The sequence below is a fragment of the Gorilla gorilla genome, chromosome 21 (assembly GCF_029281585.2).
Source record: "Gorilla gorilla gorilla isolate KB3781 chromosome 21, NHGRI_mGorGor1-v2.1_pri, whole genome shotgun sequence".
NCBI lineage: Eukaryota > Metazoa > Chordata > Mammalia > Primates > Hominidae > Gorilla > Gorilla gorilla.
Window position 1 is genome coordinate 35,740,794 of NC_073245.2, and position 24,892 is coordinate 35,765,685.

A 24,892-nucleotide genomic window follows, 5' to 3' on the forward strand; every position below is an offset into this window, starting at 1 on the left:
CTGAGGCTGCGCCTACACTAGTTTCAGAAGTGTGTAGTTGTGGAGTACTTAGAGTTAATCTGAGAAAGTAAATGGAAAAATGGATTCAGATAATTATCACTGTTAAGTTCCACCAGCAAAGTATTGAAAGTGGTTATAAAGGGATATTTAAAAAGCAAAATTAAAAGATTTTCTAAGGGAGCCCTATTCACAGCAGAAATGCAGACACTGAACATGACCTCACCAAACAAACTTCCCTTATGTGTTGGGAGGGACCAAGGGGCCTTCTGGTCTTGCTGGTCTGTGTTAATTATGGCAGAGAAGTCCATACTAGTGAAACGGGAAAAGTTCACTTGTCCCTTTTGCAGGGCGTGCGATGGGGGTGTAACTTGCTTCTTCAGTGCCCTGCTGCTCAGACCTCTAGGGGAGCATACAGAGGGGCAGGCTATGGGGCTCTGACCCCATGGCAGTGATCTAGGGGTGAATGTTTACAGCTGAAGCCCCAGTGGACGTGTGTTACAGCTCTTAGTTTAGCTGTCCGTAGGCGACTTGTGTTAGTCATCTCAATTAGACCCCTGCTTTACTGGAAGAACAGAGGGCTTTATGTATCCTGGGGTTCTTGCCTTGGTGTACTGGAAGAATTGGATCACATGTGGGCTTGGAGAATAAGCGCGAGGTTTTATTGAGTGGATGTAGTTCTGAACAGATGGGGGAGGCAGAAGGGAGATGGTTTTCCCCTGGAATTGGGCGCCCGGGGGGCCTGGCTCTCTAGCCAAACTTCACCTCCTTCTGCCGGTGGATAGCCTGCTGGCCTGCTGGAGTCTATCCTGTGCTCTTCCACAGAGTACTCCCCTCTATGCCCAGAGGACGTCCAGAGGACCTGTGTGTCTGCCTGTTAAGGCCACAGGGTTTTTGTAGGCACAAGATGGGGGCGTGGCAGGCCACGGTGATCTTGGGAAATGCAACATTTGGGCAAGAAAACAAAAATGCCTGTCCTCACCTAGGTCCGTGGGGGTGGAGCCCTAGCCAGGGACCATGCCCTCCTCTAACCCATACTTCCCTTCCCCCTTCCGTATCATTTAAAGGGACCACGCTCTTCCCTTCCAGCAGTTCCCTTCCTTATCACTAGGACCCCAAGACCTGGGAACCAGCCTGGGTGGGGGTCAGTGGTGGATGTGGCCCCAAAAGCAGCTTAGGGGGTCCCTTCCTTGTGGCTGCTTCTTGACTGGATGGAGCAGTGTTCAGGCCTTTCCCCTGTGATGTTTTCTCCTAATAACGTCACAGGCCTTTCTCATGTGACTTTATTACAGCGGCTGGAGCGTCCCTGAGAGGCCTGACCCAGGTGTGGGGGGTGCAGCCAGACCGGGGTGCTCCTGGGGTGCAGAGGATTCGTGGCAGCACGGAGAGTCCGAGGGAAAGGTGACTTTGGAAAGGCAAGTGCCAGGTTACTAGGACCGTGTATATTCACTTCTGGCAGTGAAATGACGGTTTCAGACACTACGACGGAGCTTCCCGAGTAGGATACAAAGAAAGCCTGCAGCTGCCAGGTCCACGGGCTGATAGCCCCACCTCTACGGAGGAGACTACACGGCGCATGCTCGAAGGGCGTGACAAGGGGCGGGGCGAGAAGGAAGGGGCGGGGCTGAGGGGAAGCGTGGGGCAGAAGAAAGGGGCCGTGTGTGCCCGCATACTGGAGGATCAATATTATCATGGCAACCCTGAGGAGGCTGTGAGAGTCTCTGGGGTCCTTGCCGGCCTGCAGAAAATCAAGCTTTGAGCGGGAAGCTTCGAGGAGACACAGTGTCACAATTACAAGGTGAGACCAGATGCCGTGGCCCCGCTGTCCTCGCAGGCAGGAGAGGTTTGGGAACACCCACGCTTCCCTCAGCAAGGCAGAACTGCACTGGACGCATGGAAGTGTGATTTGGAAAGCGGGACCTTCGTACGGAATGTTGGGAGTTGTAGTATCTGTTCTACTCCCAGCCTGTTGGTTCTAGGGCTGCGGACTATAATCCCAGCATGTACTGGGTTTGGGTAAGAGACTGAAGCATCCAGGTGAAGAACTGGCATTGCTTCTACCTGTGGAGAGAGGACACCTGTAGGCTGCACGATTGACTGTGAATTTAGGAGGAGGATTAAAAGTTACCTGGCAAACAGTAGGCACCCTACAAATACTGATTTTCCCCCCTCCTTTAAAAAAGTTTGATCTCTTGTTAGATGGTGTTGAGTAATACAGAAATGGCAGGTATGCATGTGATTGGTGCTTAAATGCACACAGTTCCCCATACCACAAGAGGAAACACAACCACAGCCTGATCATTAGGACCAACAGCAAAATAAGTTTGCCTTTAATCTATTCACTGCATATCTAAACTTTGATCAAGCCCATGGACACACCTGAAGACATGGGGTTTCCTTCTTCTGGGCATAATCATCCTTTGATCAGTGTCTGCTCTGTAAAACAGGTTTCCCCCTAACTCTACCAACCAGCAGATGGGAAGTAGTAATCCACCCGTGGACACTTCCTGCTTGCAGCCCACTGCTCTCTCAGGTTACCATTTTCAGATGTTGCAAGGATGGGGTACTCCCTTGCCTCTGAAAGGGAATGGAGGGTGGGGGGTTCAGCACTCAGAGCTTCACTTCAATGTGGCAGCCACTGACCATTGGGACCACTGAGTCCCTGGAATGTGGCTGGTCTGTATTGAGATGTGCTGGAAGTTTAAAATACAGAGTTTTATGGTTTTATTCTTTGTGTGTGTGTGTGTGTGTGTGTGTGTATGTTTAAAAATGGCTTTTATTTGTATGTTATTGCACATTCCTAATACAGTGATTTCTGGAAATCACAGTATTTTGTAAACATAAGATTTATACTTTAACCATACCCAAAGTCTATTTTTATTTCTTGACAGAATTGCTTTTCTTAGTACACATAGTACACATGGCTCTGCTGTGGTTTAAAACTGACTTTTTCATTTAAGGCAATCTGGACTCTATTAGTGAGAAATGAATTGTTTTTCTTGGTTTTATTCTCTAAAGGATCCAGCATTTGGAGGCAAACATGAAGCTCCATCCTCTCCAATTCCGGGGCAGCCGTGTGGAGATGATCAAAATGCTTCATCTTCAAAACTTTCAAAGGAAGAGTTAATACAGACTATGGATCGTGTACATCGAGAAATTGCAAAAGTAGAACAGCAGATCCTTAAACTGAAAAAGAAACAAGTAGAAGTCTTTGCCTAATATATTCTAAGAATGTATTTTTTTCTCCCTACCGAAGATATTTTTGAGTTTTCCATATTTTGAAACTTTACATAAAAGGAATCATTCCTTATATATTCTGACTTGCTGTTTTTGCTACCATTGTGGTTTTCTTACTTTCATTCATTTTCCTTGCTGCACTGTCCGATTATATGGTTGTAGAGAGTGAAATTTGTTTGTCCATTCTATTTTTGATTTTTTTTTTATAATCCATACAATGGTGCTGGTTTTTGGTTCACATGCAGAGATTTTCCACGGCATGTGCCCAGGAATGGCAGTGCTTGGCCCAAGATTATGCACAGTGAACTATTTAATAGATGATACCAAATTTGCTAAGAAGTAACACCTTTTTACATTCCCACTGGCAGCTTATGTGGGTACTGGTTTGTGCACATTCTTGCCTTTACTTGATATCATTTTTTCAGTTGAATATGAAATAGTCTTCTGTGGTTTGGAAGGAGGCTGAGCTTATTTTCATTTATCTGTGGGTTATTTGCGTTCCTTATATGCATTGTTCAAGTCTTTTGTCTATAGTCTCCTATTTCGTCACTGAAACTTTTAAGATTTCCTGAAGTCCCTTGTCACATATGTGTATAGAAGATTTGCCTAGTTTGAGGCCTGTCACTTCACTTTTAGCCCAGTATCCACTCTTAAGTGTACACTAAGTGCATTTTTTTTTCTAGATTTGGAGTCTCACTGTGTCACCCAGGCTGGAGTGCAGTGGTGTGACCTTGGCTCACTGCAACCTCTGTCTCCCACGTTCAAGCGATTCTCCTGCAACAGCCTCCCGAGTAGCTGGGACTGCAGGCGCTTTAAGTGCTTTTAATGTATTCATAAAGTTGTACAGCTATCACCACTCTCTAACTCTAGAACATGTTTATCATTTCAAAAAGAAACTCCGTACTTACTAGCAGTTACTCCCCATTTCCCCATTTCCCCAGCCCCTGGCAACCACTAATCTATTTTCTGTCTCTATGGACTAGCATATGCCAAATATCAGAAAAAACAGAATCATATGTGACCTTTTGTGTTTGGCTTCATTTATTTAGCATGTTGTCCTGATTCATCCATGTCGTATCTTGTGTCAGCACTTCATTGCTTTATACGCCTGAATCCCATTGCATGAGTATACTATGTTTTGTTTATCCATTCATTAGTTGATGGATATTTGGGTTGTATTCATTTTTTGACTATGATTAATAATGTACTGTGGTGAGATTCATGTAATCGTTTTTGTGTGGACGTATTTTTCCAATTTTCTTTATATATCTAGGAGTGGGCATATGGTAAATCTATGTTTAAATTTTTGAAAAACTTCAAAACTGTTTTCCGAAGTCTCTGTACCATTTTATATTATTACCAGCAGTGTATGGAGGTTCAATTTTTTCCTACCTCCTTGCCAACATCTGTTATTTTCCTTTTTTTAAAAAAATATAGCCATCCTTGTAGATGTGAAGTGGTATCTAGTTGTAGTTTTCACTTGCATATCCTTAATGACTAATGATGTTGAGCATCCTTTCGTGTGCTGATTGGCCATTTGTATATCTTTTTAGAGAAATGTTCATTTAGACTGTTTGCTCATTTATTTGGGTTGTCTTTTTGTTATTCTAAGAATTCTTTATATATTCTGGACATTAGTTCCTCATCAGATGTATGACTTAATAGATATTTTCTCTCATTCTGTGGGTTCTTTTCACTTTCCTGATGGTATCCTTTGATGTACAAAAGTTTTGAATTTTGTTAAAGTCCAGTTTGTTTTTTCCTTTTGTCACTCTTGCATTTGGTGTTGTATCTAAGACCCGTTGCCTAATTCATGGTCACAGATTTATACCTATGTTTTCTTCTACAAATTTTATAGTTTTACCCCTTATATTTGGGTCTTTGATCCTGATAATGTTTTTTTGGTGAACAGAATTTGTTTAGGTTTTATATGAAAACCCACTGGGGCTATTAAGGTAGTCTTACTATATTATCTTTAGAAGTTTTATGGTTTTGCTTCTCATCTTATTCTTAATCCACTGGAAACTACATGTTGTATAGTCAGTGTTCATTTATATTTACTCACATATTTGTCTTCTTACTTACTCACCATTTCTTCTCGCAACTCAAGTCTTCCATCTAGGGGAACACCCTTCTACTGAAGAACATCTCTTAGAATTTCCTTTAGTGAAGGTCTTTCAGTTAGAAAATTCAGTATTTGTTTGGTTTTTATGACAAATATTGTCTTATATTTGGCCTGTTTATTAAAACATATATTAATTTCATATGTGATTATTTTTTCTTAGTACATTGTCTTCTTGCTTCCATTTTTAAGACATTAGCTCTTGGTCTAAATCCATATTCTTTCATGGATGATGTGAATTTTCTCTCTGCTTGTTTTCAATATATTCTTTTCTTCAGGGTTCCGTTATTTTTATGATGATACATTTAGGTGATTTTTTTTCCCTTTTAAATTGAGCTTCCTGAATATGAAGGGTGGAGTTTTTCATCACTTTGGGAAAATTCCAAGCCGTTACCTTTTTTACGAAACCTTTCTAACCGTTTATTGTTCTACTTATGAAATCCTGTTAGTTGTAATATCTTATCACTCTTGTCTTCCATTTCTCTTGTTTCTTTCTTATTTTTTACTTCTTTGGGTTTCATTCTGAGCAATTTCTTCAACCTGTCTTCCAGTTTACATTTTCCTTTTCAATTATATGTAATCTGCTGTCAAATCTGTCTTCAATTTCAACAATTATGTTTCTATTTCTGGAATTTCTGTTTGGCTCCTTCTCAAATCTGCCTGGTCATTTTTTAAAATGTTTTTTTGCTTTCATTGAGTTGTATTAAATTTTTAATATATGCCCAACAATTCTAATTAAGTATTGGTTTGATTTTGCTGAGTCTGTTTTCTTTTTTTTTGTCTTTATTTTCTTTACTTGTACAATGGTAATAATCTAGTAATAACACCAACTAAATCACATGATTGTTTTATGAATTGAGATAATGAATATATTCATTATCTCATAATATGTGGTACATAGTAAATGCACATGCAATCCATTATAATAATTAGAAATAATGAAATATAATGTATGATTATTATGAAATGTACCAGAACCACAAATTTTATTGAGTGATATAAAAGACAACTAGAGAAAACAAAGAAATATGCCATAGCTGGATGGAAACAGTAATAATAATGTTGTGTGTTCATCTTTGACTAAATCATGTCTCATACAATTTCAATAAAATTCCAATTAAATTTATTTTTAAAACATGGCAAATACATTGTAAAGTTAATGTAAAAGAACAAACAGGGCCAGGCCCAGTGGCTCAACCTATAATCCCAGCACTTTGGGAGGCTGAGGCGGGCATATCACGAGGTCAGGAGATCGAGACCATCCTGGCTAACACGGTGAAACCCCATCTCTACTATAATACAAAAAATTTGCCGGGCGTGGTTGCAGGCGCCTGTAGTCCCAGCTACTCAGGAGTCTGAGGCAGGAGAATGGCGTGAACCCAGGAGGAGGAGCTTGTGGTGAGTGGAGATCACGCCACTGCACTCCAGCTTGGGTGACAGAGTGAGATTCCATCTCAAAAATAAAATAAAATATAAAAAGAAAAGAATTTATGTCTTGTTTCCTCATTAATGTTGGTTGAAAGCATGTTTGCACTTGTCTTTGACTTATATTTTATTAACATCAATTGGCATATTAAAAGCCCCTCTGAGCTTACCTTCTCTAAAAAAATGTACGAAAAAGGGCCTGTGGGACGGACTATGAGGCAGAGGGGCTGGTGTGAGCACATGCTGGGCAGGAGGAAAGAGGTAATGACCAGGACCAGGGAAATCCCCAAACTCAGCAAGTCAGGGAGCCAAATGAAAGCCTTTCATCCTGTATCAGCCACCTAACCCCGTCGACACTACAAGTGAACATTCTCTTTTAGAGATACTCATTGTCCTGTTTTTTTCTGTAATCTTGTAAAGGAATCTGATTTCTCCCATTAGCCTTTCACAGGACTAAAATTTCACATTAGAATGCTATTCTTTAGAAGGCATCTTCTTAGATTAGGCTGCAAGGAGATTGAGGAAGTTACTGTCAGTCACTTATACCCCACAGGGACATTAATTCACCAGAGCTTTGGTGGGGGAGTAGAGGAGCTCATTACAAGCAGTTCTGGATGCTGCACAGAGTGTAAAGGGGGCAGAAGGATCCAGGACACCTAGGCCTGTAGATAGCGCTAATGCTGGGAGGTACCGTTATTATCCCCATTTTACAGAGGAGGAAACAGACACAGGTAGGTAATGTGATCAAGACCATGCTGCCGCGCAGTACAAGAGCCAGGATCTAAACCCAGGCAGCCTGCCTTGCCATCAGAGCTCTCACCCATAACCTCTTGCTGCCATTAAGCAGGATTGCCCTGTGGCCAGGGGCACAGCTTCTGGGTTCACGTTCCAGCTTCTCTACCATTTCCAGCTGTGTGACCTCGGGCAAGTTACTTGTCTGTGCTCAGTTTCCTCTGCATAGTGGGTATAGCAATACCTGCCTCATGGAGTCCCTTAAGTGAGTTAATAGCTGTAACATGCTTAGAACGGTGCCATGCGCATCGTCACCATCCAGTTCATATGGGCTATCATGCCTGAATCCCAGATGGACACATATCCTTGAAGGGTCTAAAATCTAGGATCCTGAAATACCTGGCACTGGGATCCTGAAATCCTCTGGCAGCATTCTAACATATTTTGGCTGCAGAATTGTACCCTGCTTCCCGGGGCTAGAAGGTGTGGGATCAACTGCTTTCTCAGTTCAGCCCCAAAGTAGGCAAAGAAGGTTTTGTCACAGGCTTGCCTGGGGCCCAGCCCCTGTAACCTCCCCTTGTCCCTCCCTTGCATCCTCCCTCACCCAGACTCACACATACACTCCAGGCCTTCTGGGCCCCAAGGAAAGGAGAGAGGGTGGGGATTGGGTTCACTGGTTCACCAAAGCATGCTGCCTCCAGCCCTGCTGAACTGGTTGGTCCAGGGAATGGGCCTGGAGCTGAAGGGGTCTTGCCCTCCCTTTACCTTTAAGCCTTGATTTGCAGTGATCCAAGAGCTTCATCTCTTCCTGTGAGCCTGTCTGGATGTTTACGCTGGATGGCATGGGCCCATTCTGGCAGGGGTGCACGGGGGTGCACAGGTGCACATGGCTGGCAGCCATGACAGGTGAGGAGACCTTGGCAGATGAGAAGACCTTCTGCTTCAGCTTCAATATATGGGTCTTCTGGCTCTCAGTACATTCCTCCTGAGCCATGATGGGCCCCAGTTCAATGAAACCTGTGGCAGCATCATGGTGTCCAGGGGTATAATCTGGAGCATGTGCCAGCGCTACCCCAAGGTATGTGGTTGTGGGGCTGAGTGGAGCCAGAAGGGCTGGATCTTGTACCTCTCTTCCATGTTTCAGCCCCATCCTTCAATCATCTTCTTGTTCTTTTCATTTTGACTCACTGTTTTATTCTGTCTTCTCTTCTGAGCACCCGTCCATTCATTTATCCATTCATCCATCTATTCATCCATCCGTTCATCTCAGCGTCAATCTATCAATCCATGCATCCATCCATTTATTTCTCCAACCACCCATCCATCTATCTGTCCATCATTTAGCATAAAGATTGATCAGAAGCCTCCTGGTTCTGGAGCCATAGACCAGACACCGTGGGGAGACATGATGAAAAACAACATACGATTTGTGTGCTTGAAACAAAAGTTAATGAGTGCTTACCACCTGCCTGGCAGTCCTGCATTTAGGGCGCAGTTCTCCCCTCATCCTGAGCATTTTGGTACCTTCTATAGTTTCATTTTGTAGTAGAGAAGGCTGAGCCTCGTAAAGTGGGGTCACACAGCTGCGTAGTGGAGTTTGGATTGGAGCTCAGATGTGTGTGACTTAGGCATCACCCTCTGCCTTGAGTCCTCCACTCCAGGGTCCCAGAGCTGCTGAGCATTCTGGGGTTGGTCAGCTCTAACCTGGGTGGCATGCATTGAGCAACTCTCCATATTTTGGAGTCTTAATGTATTCCTAGCCTTAGTGATGGCAAGGACCCTTCTTTGGGAGACCTGGGTTCTAGTTCCAGTCCTGTCCCAAACTTCCTGTGTGATCTTTGTCTTTCTGAGTCCAATATTTGCATCTGCATAATAGGATACAAGCACCAATTTTCACAGCCTCATAGGGGTATTACAGAGGTCAGAGAAGAGAAGAGATATATGAATATTTGTAGACTGTAGAGTGTTTTGTTTAGATGAAGGGCTGTCAGGTCCTGACAATCCTCTGGAATGAACATGTCAGAAGTTGTAAACCTTCAATGCCCAGAGAGGTGGAGTGACTCTTCCAAGGTCACGTAGCTAGTCAGAGACAGACCTAGGGGAAAAAAGGGAGAGAAACATGGATTCTAACTTGGGCTCTGTCTCTAACTGCCTGAGAGACTGCTCAAGCCCCTTCCCTCTCTAGGTCTCAGTTTCCTTGTTTTTACAATATGTGAGACAGGATGAGGGGATGGATGGGGAGGATATCTGGGGGCCCTGCTAGAACTCACCTCTAGGGCCCAGGCTTGGGAATCCCCAGAACCCCCATATTGTCCTTTACACCTGGGTGGCTGTGCTCAAGGGCTCAGGGAGGGGGGACTCTTGCAGCCCTGGACTCCCTAGCCCTTACCCTTCTGTGGGCCCACCCTGGGCTATCAACATGTTCGGTGCTGGAATGGTCTGAGCTGGTTTATAGTCATTTCCGAGGCAGTTTATGGTACCCTCACCTCGGTCCATGCCATCTGCTGAGTAGAGGTCCCGGGGAGAAGTGCTGGGGGCCAGAGCCACCCATGTCACCACTAGCCATGGTAGTCCTCTTCCCCGTGAGGAGGCTGCACCCTGGGAGATGGCATCGGGTGGAACGGAGCATCTGTCCTGACCTCCCCGTTAAGCAGAGGTGGCTCTGGGACTGTGGGCAGAGATACTGGAGTGGCAGTGGGAAGAGAAGTGGAGGAGGAAATATTGCTGGGTACTAATGAGTCACAGTTGATGGACTCATGTCTTCATGTGCTTTGGAGGCACTGTGGTGGGGTGCAGATGGCATATGTTTTGGTGACCTACAGGCTTACATTCAAATAGCTGTTACCTCATGTTTCACGTCTCTGACCTTGGCAGGGGAGCTCCTCAACCCCGAACCTTGCACAGCTGAGTGGGAGAAACCAGAGGGGTCTTGTGTTGTCAGGGACCTGGCATCATGCCTGGCACAGAGCACTTGCAAAATCTTCATTCTCAAGATTGGCATTTGTAGCTCTGGGGGATACACACAGACGTCTCTCTATGTATGGGCAAGGTACATGTGGATAGGTGTGGGTCTGTGTGTGTGTGAGTGCATGTTTCAGGGACATAGGCTATCAAAACCAGCACAAGGTGACTCCAATAAGGGAAGGGAAGAAAGCGCATGGTAAACCAGGAAGACACTCTAGAGATGAGGCTTCCTGCACTCCACATGGCCTCTTGGTGCCTGTGCCATTGTAGCCTTCAGTACTCATGCTTGTCCTACCCTCCGGGTCCTCCCCTGGATCTCAGTGCCTGGCCCGTGGAAAGCTTCAGTAAATGGGGAAACACAAATATAAGGGAATATAACTAGCTAATTAGGGTAATGAAGTGAGGAGTAGCCATTTCCAACATGCATTAAGCTGTCCCTGATTTTTAGGGCCTGGAGGTCTAGTGAGAGAGACAATTTGCGGCATGATGGGGAGGAAGTAGGATTCACAGAGAAGGTGAGCTTGGCTTTGTAGGTTAAGTAGAAATTCACCAGGCAGAGAAGATGTGGGAAGACCCTCCAGGCAGAAGAGTAACAGGATCAAAGCCTTGTGGTGAAAGAACAAGGCAAGTGGGTCAGCAATGCTACTAGAGGGGGAGGGGAAAAAGTCAAGGTGGAAATGGAGGGGCCTCAGCTCCTCAGTGCCTGGGGTGTTATGCTAAGGAATTTGGATGTTACCCTTTAGTCAAAGGGACAAGGGAGGGACATGACCAGGTTTGCAGTTTGAGAAAATTATCAGGCTGATATCTGGAAAGAGGAAGATCTGGAGCAGCGAGACCAATGGGAGGCTTCTTTGCTCAGGTGAGAGACAGTGGTCATCTGGATTAGGCAGAACTTGAAGCCAAGGCTGTAGGAACTGAGAAGACAGTTCCAGTTTACCATATGAGGAGTACCTGCTGTGGCTGGCAGGGCACCAGCATTTCTACCCAGACTATCTCATTAAAATTCTAAAGTAGACCTGGTCAGTTCTGGAAGCCACCTGGGCCTCAGGCATGAGAGAGGAGGAGGAATTGGGGCAAATCTAGTGGGTGGTTGCAGTTGGAGATGCTGAGCCTGTCAGCAAAGATGGGACAGGAAAGTGGGGAGCAGGGAAATGAGTGGCAGAGAGAGTGAGGCCTTTCCCTGCCTGGCTGCAGCCCTTACCCAGGAGCCTCCCTTTCCTCATTCCTGCCAGATCTGCTGGACCCAGGACCAGGACCCTGGTTGGTGTTGAAGGTTCTATCTCCTCTGTGGGCCTCCCTCCCTCTGCTTCTTCTGAGGATTGCTCAATGTTCTGCCGAAACACAAATCTGACTGCATACTCTCCTGCTGATAAATCTCCAAGGATGCCTCTGATTCTGGGCAAAGCCTGAGCTTCTTAGTTTTCTGTTCTGTGGGTCTCCATTGTTTGATATCCCCTCCCCAGCTTCAACTCTGCCTGTTCCTCCCCATCAAAGTACCTGTATTTTAATATGCTACCTCCTCTCCTTTTCCTCCAAGATTTTCATAATTGTGGTTGTGATGATGATGATGATGATGGTGATGGTGAAGGTGGTGATAATGATAGTGATAGTTATGTTGAGGATGATGGTGAGGATAGTGATAGTGATAATGTTGGTTTTGATGAGGAAGTTGATGGTGAATGTGGTGGTGATGATAGTGATAGTTATGCTGAGGATGATGATGATGATGGTGAGAATGGTGAAGGTGAGCATGGTGATGGTGATGATAAGGATGGTGACGGTAAGGTGATAATGATGGTGATGATGAGGAAGGTGATGGTGAAGGTGGTGATAATGATAGTGATAGTTATGCTGAGGATGATGATGAGAATGGTGAGAATGGTGAAGGTGAGCATGGTGATGGTGATGGTAAGGATGGTGATGAGGTGGTAATGATGGTGATGGTCAGGATGGTGATGATGAAAATGGTGGTGGTGATAATGAAGATGATGGTGATGGTGAGGATGGTGATAGTGAAGGTGGTGATAGATACTGATAGTTATGGTGAGGATGCTGCTGCTGATGCTGGTGAGAATGGTGAGGGTGAGACTGATGATGATAATGAGGATGGTGATGGTGAGTATGGGGATGGTGATGGTGCACCCCTTGATTTGGCAATTCGACATCTAAGAATTGTTCATTTCTTCTAGGATTTTTGTTTTTTGAGTCAAGACTTCTCTATGTTGCCCAGGTTGGCCACGAACTACTGGCCACAAGTGATCCTCCCACTTTGGCCTCCTGAGTATCTGTGATTACAGGCATGAACCCTGATGCCTGGCTTTACCCTAGAAATTTATCCTGAGGAAATAATCAGAGAAGTGTGTCAAGTGGTACTTAAAGAAGGGTATTTATTGTTGCATCGATGATAGTAGGTAAGATGTGGGAAGAATGTAAATGTCCAGCAATAAGAGATTGGACTACATACAGCAATAATTGTGCTACAGCTAGGCAAGGGGCTGGCTTATGGCCATTCAGAACACAGACCCTCCTGATTGAGTCAAATCTCCTGTCACTGCTGTCACACACCACACACCTCCCTCCTTTTCAGCACAAATTACAATCATAATTTTACATTTCTTTGTGAACCTCTTTGATGACTTTCTGTATCCCTCATTAGACGCTAAGCTCCATGGAGGCAAGGAGTATACTATGTTCATTATTGTGTCCTCCATGCCAAGTTAAGTTCCTGGAACACAGTACACTCTCAATAATTTGTTGTTAAATGAATGACTGAATCTATATTTCTTAGTATGGAAAGATGTTGGAAATATGCAATTAAGAGAAAGAGCAGATTATAAAACAGCATGCATGCTGTAGTACAGACTGCAAATTCCCTCCTTTCTTGATCTTCTTTGGGGGACCACATGCGCACTCTCAGTCAATAAATTATGATTGATCCAAAGTCAATCACGACAATGCTATTCTCTATTGCTAGGGATGGTCATGAGATCAGGTTCTGGCCAATCTAAACAGATTTCCAGACCTAAAGAGAAATCCTCTGGGGGTCACCTCTGAAGTTCTTGCTTTTCTAATAAGAATACAGAAGTGACTGCTTTTGCTGGCCTTGTAAACTCATGTAGTGGTTGGAGCTGCAGTAGCCGTCTTACAGCCATGAGCTAAATTTCAATAGACTCACAAAGATGCTGGGCCTAACATTGCTGAACCAGTGAACCATAGCCAGGAACCATAGGTACTCTAACTATGTAAGAAAAATGAACCTGTCTTTGTTTAAGTGACTGAACATTCAGATTAATGCACTCCCAACAGATACAGAGCATGATCCCATATGTACCTGTATGTGCAAATATGAATAGAAAAATAATTAAAGTGATTATCTCTTTGTGGTAGGATTCTCCTTCATGTTTTTTTATTTTATAAAGTTTTCCCAAGGGGCATGTAAATAATAATCAGACAAATATTTCTGTACATTCAGAAAATAAACAATGGTACTAATTTTATTTTTAAAAAATAAACAAAATATTGGGGCCCCAGAAGGTAGTTCACTACCATATGGTAAGTTAATTAGCCACGACCGAGATGAACACTTGTGGGTATCCTGGAGGACAGGTTCTGCAGCAGTGAGAGGTCCCCTCCAGAACAGTATGTGGTTCCAAACTCCTGACGGAGGCGGGGCAAACCCCAAGGAAGTAGATTAGAACCTAGGTGAGGCTCTGTGGGGAGAGAGGAGGTTCCTCAGTCCTCACAGGGACATGTCAGTTTCACTTGAGATTAGGCCCCAGCCTTGGCTGGGAAGCCTGCCAGGCAGGTTCTCAGCAGCATGGGGTGATAACAGGAGGAGGGGAAGCCTGGCAAGCTGGGGTAGCTCTGGGGTCTTCAGGTGGGGCTGTCTTGGGCAGCAACCTGTGTTGGCTGTAAACACAGATTTCCAGGAAGCAGAGCGTTGCAATCTCTCCCACCACAAACCTGGACCATCAGGTATGTTTCCATAGCAGCATCTATGCCAGTGAGGAATCTGGACATGATCTGTGATCCCCTCTCCCACTTTTCCTTTTCTCTTAGAATGGGACAGAGCAGCCTGGAGCAGCTAGTGTCCTGTAGTGACTCCAGTTTGCTGCTCTCTTCCTTATCTTCTTCCTCCTGCCCTCTGTCTCCTCTGCATCCTTCACCTTCTACATCAGGAAGCTCAAGTCACCGGGCCGAGCCTGGGCTTCTCATCTAAATCATGGAGTGCCAGTCAATGCCTCCCTTCCTCTTCCCAGGGAGCAACTTCAATCTTCCCTGCCTGCAGTGGGGAGTTAGACCCTGCTCCTTATTCCCTGTGGGACCATCTGCAGCCTGTTTCCTCGCCCCTGTAATGGGACTGCCATTCTCCCTGCCCACCTGGCAGTGCTAATTCCAGGCCGGGGGCCCTCCTGGGAAAATCACCATTGTGGGTGACACGATGGGTGTTTGTGTGTGTGGAGGGGTGGGGCTGCCACCTGGCCATTTACAGACCCCTTCCTTCCTCTCTCCCTGTGCTTGTCGCATGTCAGGAATCCCTCTCCTTTGTGCCATGAAACATAAGGCAGTTCCAGATCCATCATCTCATGGAGCCTAGCATCTCCTTGGTGAAGTTGGAGTTATTGTTACCATTTTACTGGTGAGTAAAATGAGGCTCAGAAAGGGGAAAGTCGTTGCCCGGGTTCCGCCGTGGACTTACAGTGGAGCTGGGATTAGGATGCGTGTTCTGGATTCCTGGTGGGGTCCTGGCCCATCTGCAGCTAAGGCCTGTCTTTCTGCTCCCATGAGGTCCCTTTTCCATTCCTTTCCTCCCCATGACCGCCACTGTCACCACCACCCAGGGTCTGTGCTCACTGTCACACCACCACTCGCTGACCCCTGCGTCTGGGCTGGAACCCACCATGTCCATCAGAAGGACTTTCCTCAATGGTGGTTGGGCTACAGATCCACTCTCCCCAGACTGACACAAATTGCACTACAGGGGGCCGCAACTGTAGGCGTTTCTGGTCTAGAGAGAGAGAGATGGTCCCATAGAAATGTCAACATCACTTGGTGAAGAGGAGAGTGGAAACACAGGAGAAAGTTCAGGGAATGACGTCAGGAGGAGATAGCCCTTGAGTTGGGTCTTGAGGGATGTGTAAGAGCTACCAGGGAAGGAACACTGGGAAGGGCATTGCAGGAGGAAAGAGCAGCATTCTCCAAGGCTCAGACTGGTCTGGTGGCTACAAGATAGAGCTGGGTGACCTGGACCCCTTGAGACAGTGCTCCCTTTTCTGGAGGAAATCTGCAGCTCCCATACTTTGGGCCATCTCAGAGTCCCCCAGAGATCTTGGGAAATTCCTGGGTCCAGTTCCCAGGGATTCTGGTCCAGGCAGAGGAATCCCCACTTCTCACAGGCAGGGGCTGTGACCTCACCCCACAGTTCTGATGTGGTTGGTCCCTGGATCACTCTTGGAGAAATACAAGCAGGACTGAGAGGCTTTGACCCAAGCACTGTGCAGGGGGTGGGATGGGGATAGATGGGGAATGGGCCAGAGGAATAGTGGTTACAGCTATACCTTCCTGGACCACCCTGTCTAAAATGTGGCTCTCCCATCCCCCTTTCCCACTGATACATTCTATCCTCCTTCACTTTTCCTTTATTTTATTTTTTGTAGATACAGGGTCTCACTATGTTACCCAGACTGGTCTCAAATTCCTGACCTCAATCATCCTCACATCTCGGCCTCCCAAAGCACTAGGATTACAGGCATGAAGCACCATGCTCTCATCACCAACTCACATGCTGAACATTTGACTAGTTTATTTATTATCCGTTTCACCCTACTAGCATGAGGGCTACATGAGGGAAGGGACTTTGTCTATGTCATTCACTGCTGTAGCCAAGTGTCTACAATGTGTAAGGTCATGGAAGCTGTTTCTGTTTTGGTTTGTAATTTTAATTTTGGGACGCAGAAGATATCTGAGTGGAGTCAGTGGCTGACAGGAAAAGGGAGAACAGTCTTGGTGTGCACAAGAGTGACAGGGAGACCTAGACAGAGAGATGTCAGAGGACAGTTCCTGGAAGAGGCTGACGGAAAGGTGGGGCAACTGGGGAGGGTCTCTCTCGACATCAATTCCTTTGAAGCTGGCAGGGAGGAAGGAAGTGCATGGGTGGAGAGGAATGCCTGAAGAAGACCTCCTTGGCTTCCATATTCTTCATGAAGTGACAGGTGAGGGGCTTCCTGGGAAGAGAGGGCAGGAGGGGAGCAAGTGTAGGCTGGTGATGGTGGGCCTGCAGCAGTGCCCCAGGGTGAAGGGGTGAATGCATTACTGAGGCTGGACCCTGGTCATGACCCTTGCCTTGGCCTCAAGACTCATTAAAAACCAGCCTCCTCCAGTGAGCTTAGATCATATCACTGCACTCCAGCCTGGAGACAGAGTGAGACTCCGTCTCAAAAACAAAAATGAAAAAACAGCCTCCAGTCCCAATGTGCCCAGCTGGACCATGCACTGCTTCCTGGATGTGCCACCATCACAACTGGAACAGAAATCCTGAGTCACTGCCTCTAGAAAGCCTGCCTGGATTCAGTGCCCATCTGACTGGGCTCCTGCAGCACCTGGTCTGACACTATGTGACTTGCCTCTGCCTGCCTCTTATCACAGGTGCCTGTATTTTTACCTGCCTCAGTGAGGGCTTTTGAGGCCCGGGCCAGGCTGATCCATCTTAGGGGCTACAGCAGGTGCCAGCAATGGCTGGGCTGTGTCAGGGCTGGGCAATAGGCAGGCCAGGTTCTCACTCTGGGCACGGGTGCCCTTTGTGGGCTCAACTGGGCATGATCACTGCTTCTGAGTGGCCAGAAGATTCCTGGGAGAGGCCTGTTTATCTTGGCCTGACCCTCGCTCCCCAGTTCCTTCCTCCCTCCCTCCCTTGCTGAAACCCTTTTGCATGTCCTCAAAATCCTGCTCCAGCACCAGCAGCCCCCTGGGTTTCAGCAGCCTCAGGGAACTCTTCCTTTTCTTCCTTGCTGTGAGTAAGAGGCCCGATCCCCTGAGGACACTGCTGCCTTGCTGTCCTCTGCTGCAGCCCTTCCCTGGGCCTGAGCAGGACAGGTCCTCCTTGCTTCTCATTGCCTCCCTCTTTCAGCTCATCATCCTGCTCTCCCATAAAAATCCATTCATGTGCCACGAAATGATGTTTCCGTCAACCCAGACCGCATGTGCAGTGGTGGACCCATGAAACTATAATGGAGCCGAAAGACACCTACTGCCTAGCCCAGTGATATAAGAATTGTAACGTTATGGCACAGTTACTTTAAAAATATATTTATTAAAAAAGATTTATAATTCTATAGAAAAAGAAATATATATCTCATAGTGTAGCCTAAGTGTCCGGTGTTTATAAAATCTACAGTAGTGCACAGTCATGTCCTAGGACTTCACCTTCACTCACCACTCACTGACTCACCCAGAGAAGCTTCCAGCCCTGCACATTCCATTCATGGTAAGTGTCCTAGACCAGTGCACCATGTCTAGGTACCATACTATATTTTTATATAGTGCAATACTACATTTTTGCTGTACTTTTCATGATACGTTTAGATGCACAAGTACTGACCATTGTGCTACAACTGCCAACAGTATTCACTGCAGTAACCTGTGCCCAGGTGTGCAGCCTGAGAGCAGTAGGCTGTGCCATAGAGCCTAGGTGTACGGTAGATACAATATTGAGGTGTGTGTAAACACACTCTGTGGTGTTCGCACAAAGAAAAATTACCCAAGGACACGGTGACACACGAAGGGAATCAATATTGAAGCTCTTGCCCTCAGATTGCACCCAGGGCCACATCCCTATGCATTGAAGACTTGGCTCTCGGTTCATGGGCACTTTCTCCTGCTGAGGTGATGTCATAGCACATAGAGAGTCCTCCTCATGCTCTGGCTCTTGGTCCCTCCACCCCTAGAGACCTTGTCTCCACCCTCCCTGTGTCACCCATCCTACCTGTATAATCTTGTCCTTGTCACTGCAGAAACTCTAGCTACTCCAGACCCTCAATTTCAAACACCCTTTTTTTGACCACCACTTTCCTTTTTCCGGCTGCCTCCCAACTCCAACACACTTCAATGACTCCAAATTTTCACTTTTGTGTCTCACTCACTTTCTTGCAAATTTCCCCTCCTCCCAGCTGAGACTATATGGCCCAGCCTGTCATCCACCCTCTCTAACATTCTCCACTCTCTTGCCCCACAATTAATTGTACTCCCAGGGGAAAACTGCACTCTGCTGAAAACCAGGCATCCATTCCCTCTGCTCCTGCACTCAGGTGGCCGAGCGCAGCCAGAGAGAAACACACATGCCTTTTGCTCTCACTTAATCATCAAGCCCAAACCTCCAGTGGGCCCTGGATGATGTCCTACAAACTCACTCATTTCCTGAGTCCATAAGTCTGCCAGACTTCTTTGTTATCTTAATAAAAATATATATAATCTAAGCATGTTATGAATACCAACTGATTTAATTATCATCACACTGTATGAATCTGTTCTATAATAATCACTATTTCACAGCTGAGGAGATGCTGGCACAGGAAGAGATGAAGTGACTTGCCCTGGAGCCCAGGCACCCAGCTCTGGAAGTGCTGCCCTGTCCCCAAGCAACAGTATCTTGCCTTCTTCCTCCTTAAACCTCTAAAACCTTCCTCAGCCTTCCTTACACCTGTTGCCTTGCTTCCTATTTCAATTTGAAAATAGATGCAATAAAGAGAGAACCTTCCCTGGATCCCACCCCCACATCTCCCCAGCTGCTTGCCTCTGTGCTTCCTTCTCCACCTTCACTTGTTATTGTAGCTGGAGTGTCTCCACTCATGTTAGAGGCGACTTTTCTCCATCATATCCACATCACATCCACATCATGTCCAGAGCTCAACCCTCAGGTTCTTTCCTGAGTGTCCGCTTTGCACACTGCCCAGTTCCACAATGCAGGTCTCCCACCCATCTCACACCCTGCATGCTTACTTATTCATCATCTGTTCTGCTCTACTACAGTGCGGGGCAGGGATTCTGGGTACCTTATTCACTGCAGATTCCAGCATCTAGAGCAGTACCTGGCACCTAGAAGGTGTTGGTATTTAATGAAGTCAGTCATTTTATATGTCAGGCTCTGGCCTGGTGCTGGGGACACTAGGGTGATTCAGACAGGTCCCTGCTTATACCAAGTTTACAGTCCCATAGGGGAGACAAACACATTACCTGACAAATTTGCAGGCAGCCATTTATATTTTTCATCTTACAAAGCAGCCCTTATTGTACTTGAGAGGAAATGCACTCAAGCCGTGAGCTGTAGCCCCACCTCCCCTACCTCAGGACAGAAAGCCCCAGGCTGCAGCCCTTACATTCCTGGGCCTCCGTGGCTCCCTGGACTTTAGGAGACATCTAGTAAGGGAGTCCAAGTCCACTTTGACTCAGAGCTGTGGGATGTCAACAAGGTGCTTCCCCTCTCTGGTCCTCAATGTCTTTGTCTATTACAAGAGATGATGGTGCCAGCTCAGCGAGCTCCACAGGGCTGGGGCAAATGGGACAGGGAGGGTGACAATGTTTTGTGGACAGAGAGGAGGAATTCTATGTGGTTACCAGAAAGGCACCAAGTTTATTTGACAATTTCAAACATGACAGAACTGCAGAACACAGACATCAAGACTCCCCTGTAATTCCATTTGGAGTCTAAAGCTTAGATTTTGTTTTGTTTAAGCTGTGGCAAACATTATGTGTAGATATAGATGTGGGATCATAAAATGTGTTTAAAAGTTATTGATGCAGGACAACTTTGCATATCAATACACAAGCATTTATTTCATTTGTTTTAATAGCTGTGAAATATCCCACTGTATGAAAAGACTAAAATCTGTCCTTGTGTTGTGGATATTTGGATTGATGAACCATTGGAACAAAACAGAGAGGGCAATCAAAGCATTTGACAGCCTGGCAGATCAAAGTGAGAGGTTTATTACAGAAGACAGTAATGCTAAAAGGGGAGGAGAGCTAAGTGAATCCACCTGCTGCAATCAGAGCCCAGAATCCCACCACCCTAAGAGGCAGGGGACAATGCGGCCAAAAGGGCAGAGGCCCCCAGGGCTCCCAGCTGTGCCAGATGCAAACTTGTAATCCCACCCTGTGTGTGGGCTTCCTATGCCCTGGACAGTCTTTCCTGAGGCAGAGGCTTTTTAAGAGCTTACAGCACCCATACTACAGCAGAATTTCTTATGAATGAGGTCCCTGTTCTGTGCTCCTCACCTATCCTGGGCCCTTTTCCCAACTTGACTTTCGGTAGTGGGTGGATAGAGGCCCCAGGTGGACATCAGGGCTCAAGTGGACACACAGGCTCCAGGTGTATATCAGGCCCCATGTATATACCATTTTCCTGGTATGTATTAGTAACCAAGGGGACACTGGACTCCAGGTGTACATCAGGCTCACAGGTGAACAACCAGGCCCCATATGGACACCAGCCTACAGGTGAGCATCAGGCTGTAGGAGGATACCCAAGCCTTAGGTAGATATCAGGCCCTATAAGGACACCAGGCCTCAGGTGGCATCAGGGCCCAGTTGGGGACTCAGGTTCTAGGAAGACACCCAGGCCTCAAGTAGCATCAGGGCCAAGGCGGATACTAGACTCCAGGTGGACATCAGGTCCTAGTTGGACACTAGGCCCTAGGTGGACACCTGGGACCCTGGCGACCATCAGGCCCCAGATTAACTCCAGGCCTTAGGTGAACATCTGATCCCAGTTGGATATCAGACCCCAGGAGAACATCAGTCCCCAGGTGGATATCAGCTTCCAAGTTGACATCAGGCCACAAGTGGACACTGGACTTGAGGTGTACATCAGGCCTCAGATGGACACCCAGGCCCAAGTTTTACATCAGGCTCAGGTGGAAATCAAGGCACAGGTAACACCATGCCCTAGGTGGTTACCTAGGCTTCAGGTAGACATCAGACCCCAGGTGGACACCTGGGTCTCAGGTGGTCATCAGGCCCTAGGTGGAAACTCAGGTCCCACGTGCACATCACGTTCCAAGTGGACATCCAGGCCCCATGGTGATACCCAGGTTCCAGGTGGGCACTGGGCCCCAGATGAACACCAGGCTCCGGGTGGATACCAGAACCTGGGTGGACACCCAGCTCTGAGGTGGATATCGGGCTCCAGGTGGACATCAAGCCTCAGGTAGATATCTAGTCCCCAGGTGGACATAAGACCCCAGTTCGACACCAGACCCTGGGTGGATACCTAGGTCTCGGGTGGATGCATCTCCAGCTGAACATCAGGCTCCAGGTGGACACCCAGGCCCTAGGTGAACACTAGGTCTTAGGTGGACATTAGGCCCCAAGTGGACAACCAGGTCCCAGGTGGACACCCAGCCTTAACATGGACATCGGGCCCTAGGTAGACAGCAGGTTCAAGGTGCATATGAAGCTCCCAATAAACATCGGTCCCCAGGGAGACCCTTGTCCCCAGGTGAACACCAGCACCCAGGAAGACATCCACCTCCACCTGCACATCATTCCCCAGGTGTATACCTAGGCCCTGTGGGAGAACCAGGCCCCAAGTGAGTACATAGATCCCTGGTGGCCATTAGGCACCAGGTTGACACCCAGGGCTTAAGTGGACACGAGGCCCCAGATGAATGCTAGTCCCCAGGTGGATAAATAGGCCCCAGGCACACATCAGATCTGAGGTCTATACTCAGTCTTCAGGTGGACACTAGGCTCCAGGCAGACACCAGACCCCAGGTGGATACCAGGCCCTATGTAGACACCAGTCTGCAGGTGGACAGCAGGCCCCAAGAAGACATTATGCCCTGGGTTGACACCTAGGCTTCAGGGCAACACTAGGCCACAAGTGGTTACCTATGCCCCAGGTGGACATCAAGCTTTAGTGGAATTCCTAGTCACCAACTGAACACCAGGCCACAGGTGGATGCCCAGGCTCTAGGTGAATACCAGGTCTCACATGGACATTAGGCCCCAGGTGAACATCAAGCCCCAAGTAAATACTTAGGTTCCTGGTGAACATCAGGACCCAGGTGGCACTCAGGCCCTACACTCAGGCCAAAAGCAGAAATCAGAACATATGTGGACACTCAGGGCCCAGGTGGCTATCAGGACCCAGGTTTATATCACTTTCCTAGTAGACATCAGTAACCACGTAGACACTGGACTTCAGGTATACATCAGGTTCCTAGGTGGACACCCAGGCCCCAGGTGGACACCAGCCTACAAGTGGACATCAGACCACAGGAGGACACCCAGGCCCCAGATAGATATCAGACTCCAGAGGAACACCCAGGCCTCACGTGGACATCAGGTCTCAGGTTAATTCCAGGCCCCAGATGGAACTCAGGCCCCACCTGGACACAAGTCCCTAGGTAGATACATAGGCTCTGTAGGCCCTGGGGAACATCAGGCCTTAGGTGAAGTTCTAGGCTACAGGTGGACATCTTGCTCCAGTTGGACATCTGGTCCCAAGTGGACATTGGTCTCCAGGTGGACATAAAGTCCCAAGTTGGACACCAGGCACCAGGAGGACTTTAGTCCTCTCTGGTGAACACCAGCTTCCAGGTTGACATCAGGCTACAAGTTGACACCTAGGGCCCAGATGGACATGTGGCCCCATATGAACACTAGTCCCCAGTCAGCTAGGGCCTGGGTCCCCCTGGAGCCTGATGCTTAGCTAGAGACTGGATATCCACCTGAGGCCAAGGTATCTACCCAGGGACTGGTGTCAAAGTGGGGCTTGATATCCACCTGGGGACTATGTATCCATCTGGGGACTAGGTATCCACCTGGGGCTTGATGTCCACCTCGAGCCAGATGACCTTCTGGAGTCTGATGTCCACCACAGGCCTGGGTGTCCATCTGGGGCCTGGTGTTGATTTGGATTCCAATGTCTACCTGGAACCTGGGGCTATGTTGTCCATTTGGAGCCTGGGGATTTCACCTGGGGCCTGGTAGACATCTGGCCCCAGTAAACATCAGCCTGGGGACTGGTTGTCCACTTAGAGCCTGGAGTTTTCACCTAGGGCCTGAAGATCACCTGGGACCCAGGTGTTCACCTGCGACATCAGGCTCCAGGTGTACACCCAGGCTCCAGGGTACAACAGGCCCCAAAAGAACTCCAGACCGTATTAAACATCAAGTCTCCGGTGGATGCCCCGGACCCATGTGTACACCAGGCCCCAAGTAGACAGTGGACGCCAGCTGAACACTAGCCCCAAGGTTGACACCCATACTACAGGTGGATATCAGGCCCCAGATGAATACCTATCCTTCAGGTGTGCGTTGGTCCCCAGGGGAACGTAAGGCCACAGATAGACATCAGGTCTCAGGTGCACATCTGGCTCCAGGTAAACATCAGGCCTTAGGTGGATACCTAATCCCCAGGTGGACATCAGAGACCAGGTTGACACAAAAAAATCCCAGTGGGTATCATGTCCCAGTGGACGTCCAGGCTCCAGGTAAACACCCCAGCCCCACTGTAACCGCAACCACCGTAACGAGAAATGGTAGGTCTAAGTACCATCATGCTCCTTGCTCACGAAAGGATGTGTAGATATTTTATTCAAAATACAACTCCATTCATCACTCTGAGCAGCGATGTGTAGAAAGGAAAAGAAAAATAAACCAGGCCTCAAGGATTCCATCCAAAATGAGGTAGACATTATAAGGGACAGAAATCCCCAAATGAAATGTTATAGTTGACATAGAATAGTCTTTAAAACCCATTAATTTTCTCACACATTTGATTCAAGGCATTATTTCCAGAGACTGAACCTAGAAAGAATTGCTTAAGACTAGGAGTCTTATTCCAGCCTAGATCCCACACTGTTGAACATTTATACTTAGTACACCACATTATACATAGCACTGACATGACTTCTGTGCATTTAATTTTCTAATCCTTGTTCATCTCTGGCATACTTTATATATATATATTTATATATATATATCATATGTAACATACATACATACAAGTACACACACACACACACAAAAAGTATATGAGGGTAGGATAGTATAATTGTGCAGTAACGTTTTTTGTGAAAGTGGTGGAAAGTGGATTGCGTTGGCGACATGCTTGAATGTGCTTCCATTGGCAGAAGTGAGGCTTTCAAAACTAGTCGTTTTCATTTTTCTCTAGCAACTGGGAATATTAATAATTGAGGATGTGTTGGTATAAAAATAATCATAATAATCACAATGAAGTGGTGTTAATAATTATATCACAAGATATAATAAACATTATAGATATTATAAGATGTCAAAAAAAAGAAGATGCCATAAAATTTTTGAGATGATTGACACGTTAAATGCGGCCTCCTGTGCCGCCCTGGGGCGCCACTCTCGCTGGGTTCTTGGCGGAGCTCACCCTACTCCACCTGC

At 46.9% G+C, this 24,892-nt stretch overlaps 1 long non-coding RNA gene and 1 pseudogene across 1 annotated transcript; one reads left to right on the forward strand and one right to left on the reverse strand.

The window, feature by feature from the left end:
* The first annotated feature begins 851 nt into the window (after positions 1-851).
* On the forward strand, positions 852-6,500 carry LOC129529083 (uncharacterized). Its single transcript, XR_008674479.2, has 2 exons — positions 852-1,795; positions 3,016-6,500. It is a non-coding gene; the product is annotated as an uncharacterized lncRNA (long non-coding RNA).
* A 13,582-nt stretch (positions 6,501-20,082) lies between these two features.
* The window catches only part of LOC129528986 (protein FAM182A-like), a 28,485-nt pseudogene continuing 23,675 nt past the window's right edge, over positions 20,083-24,892 (reverse strand).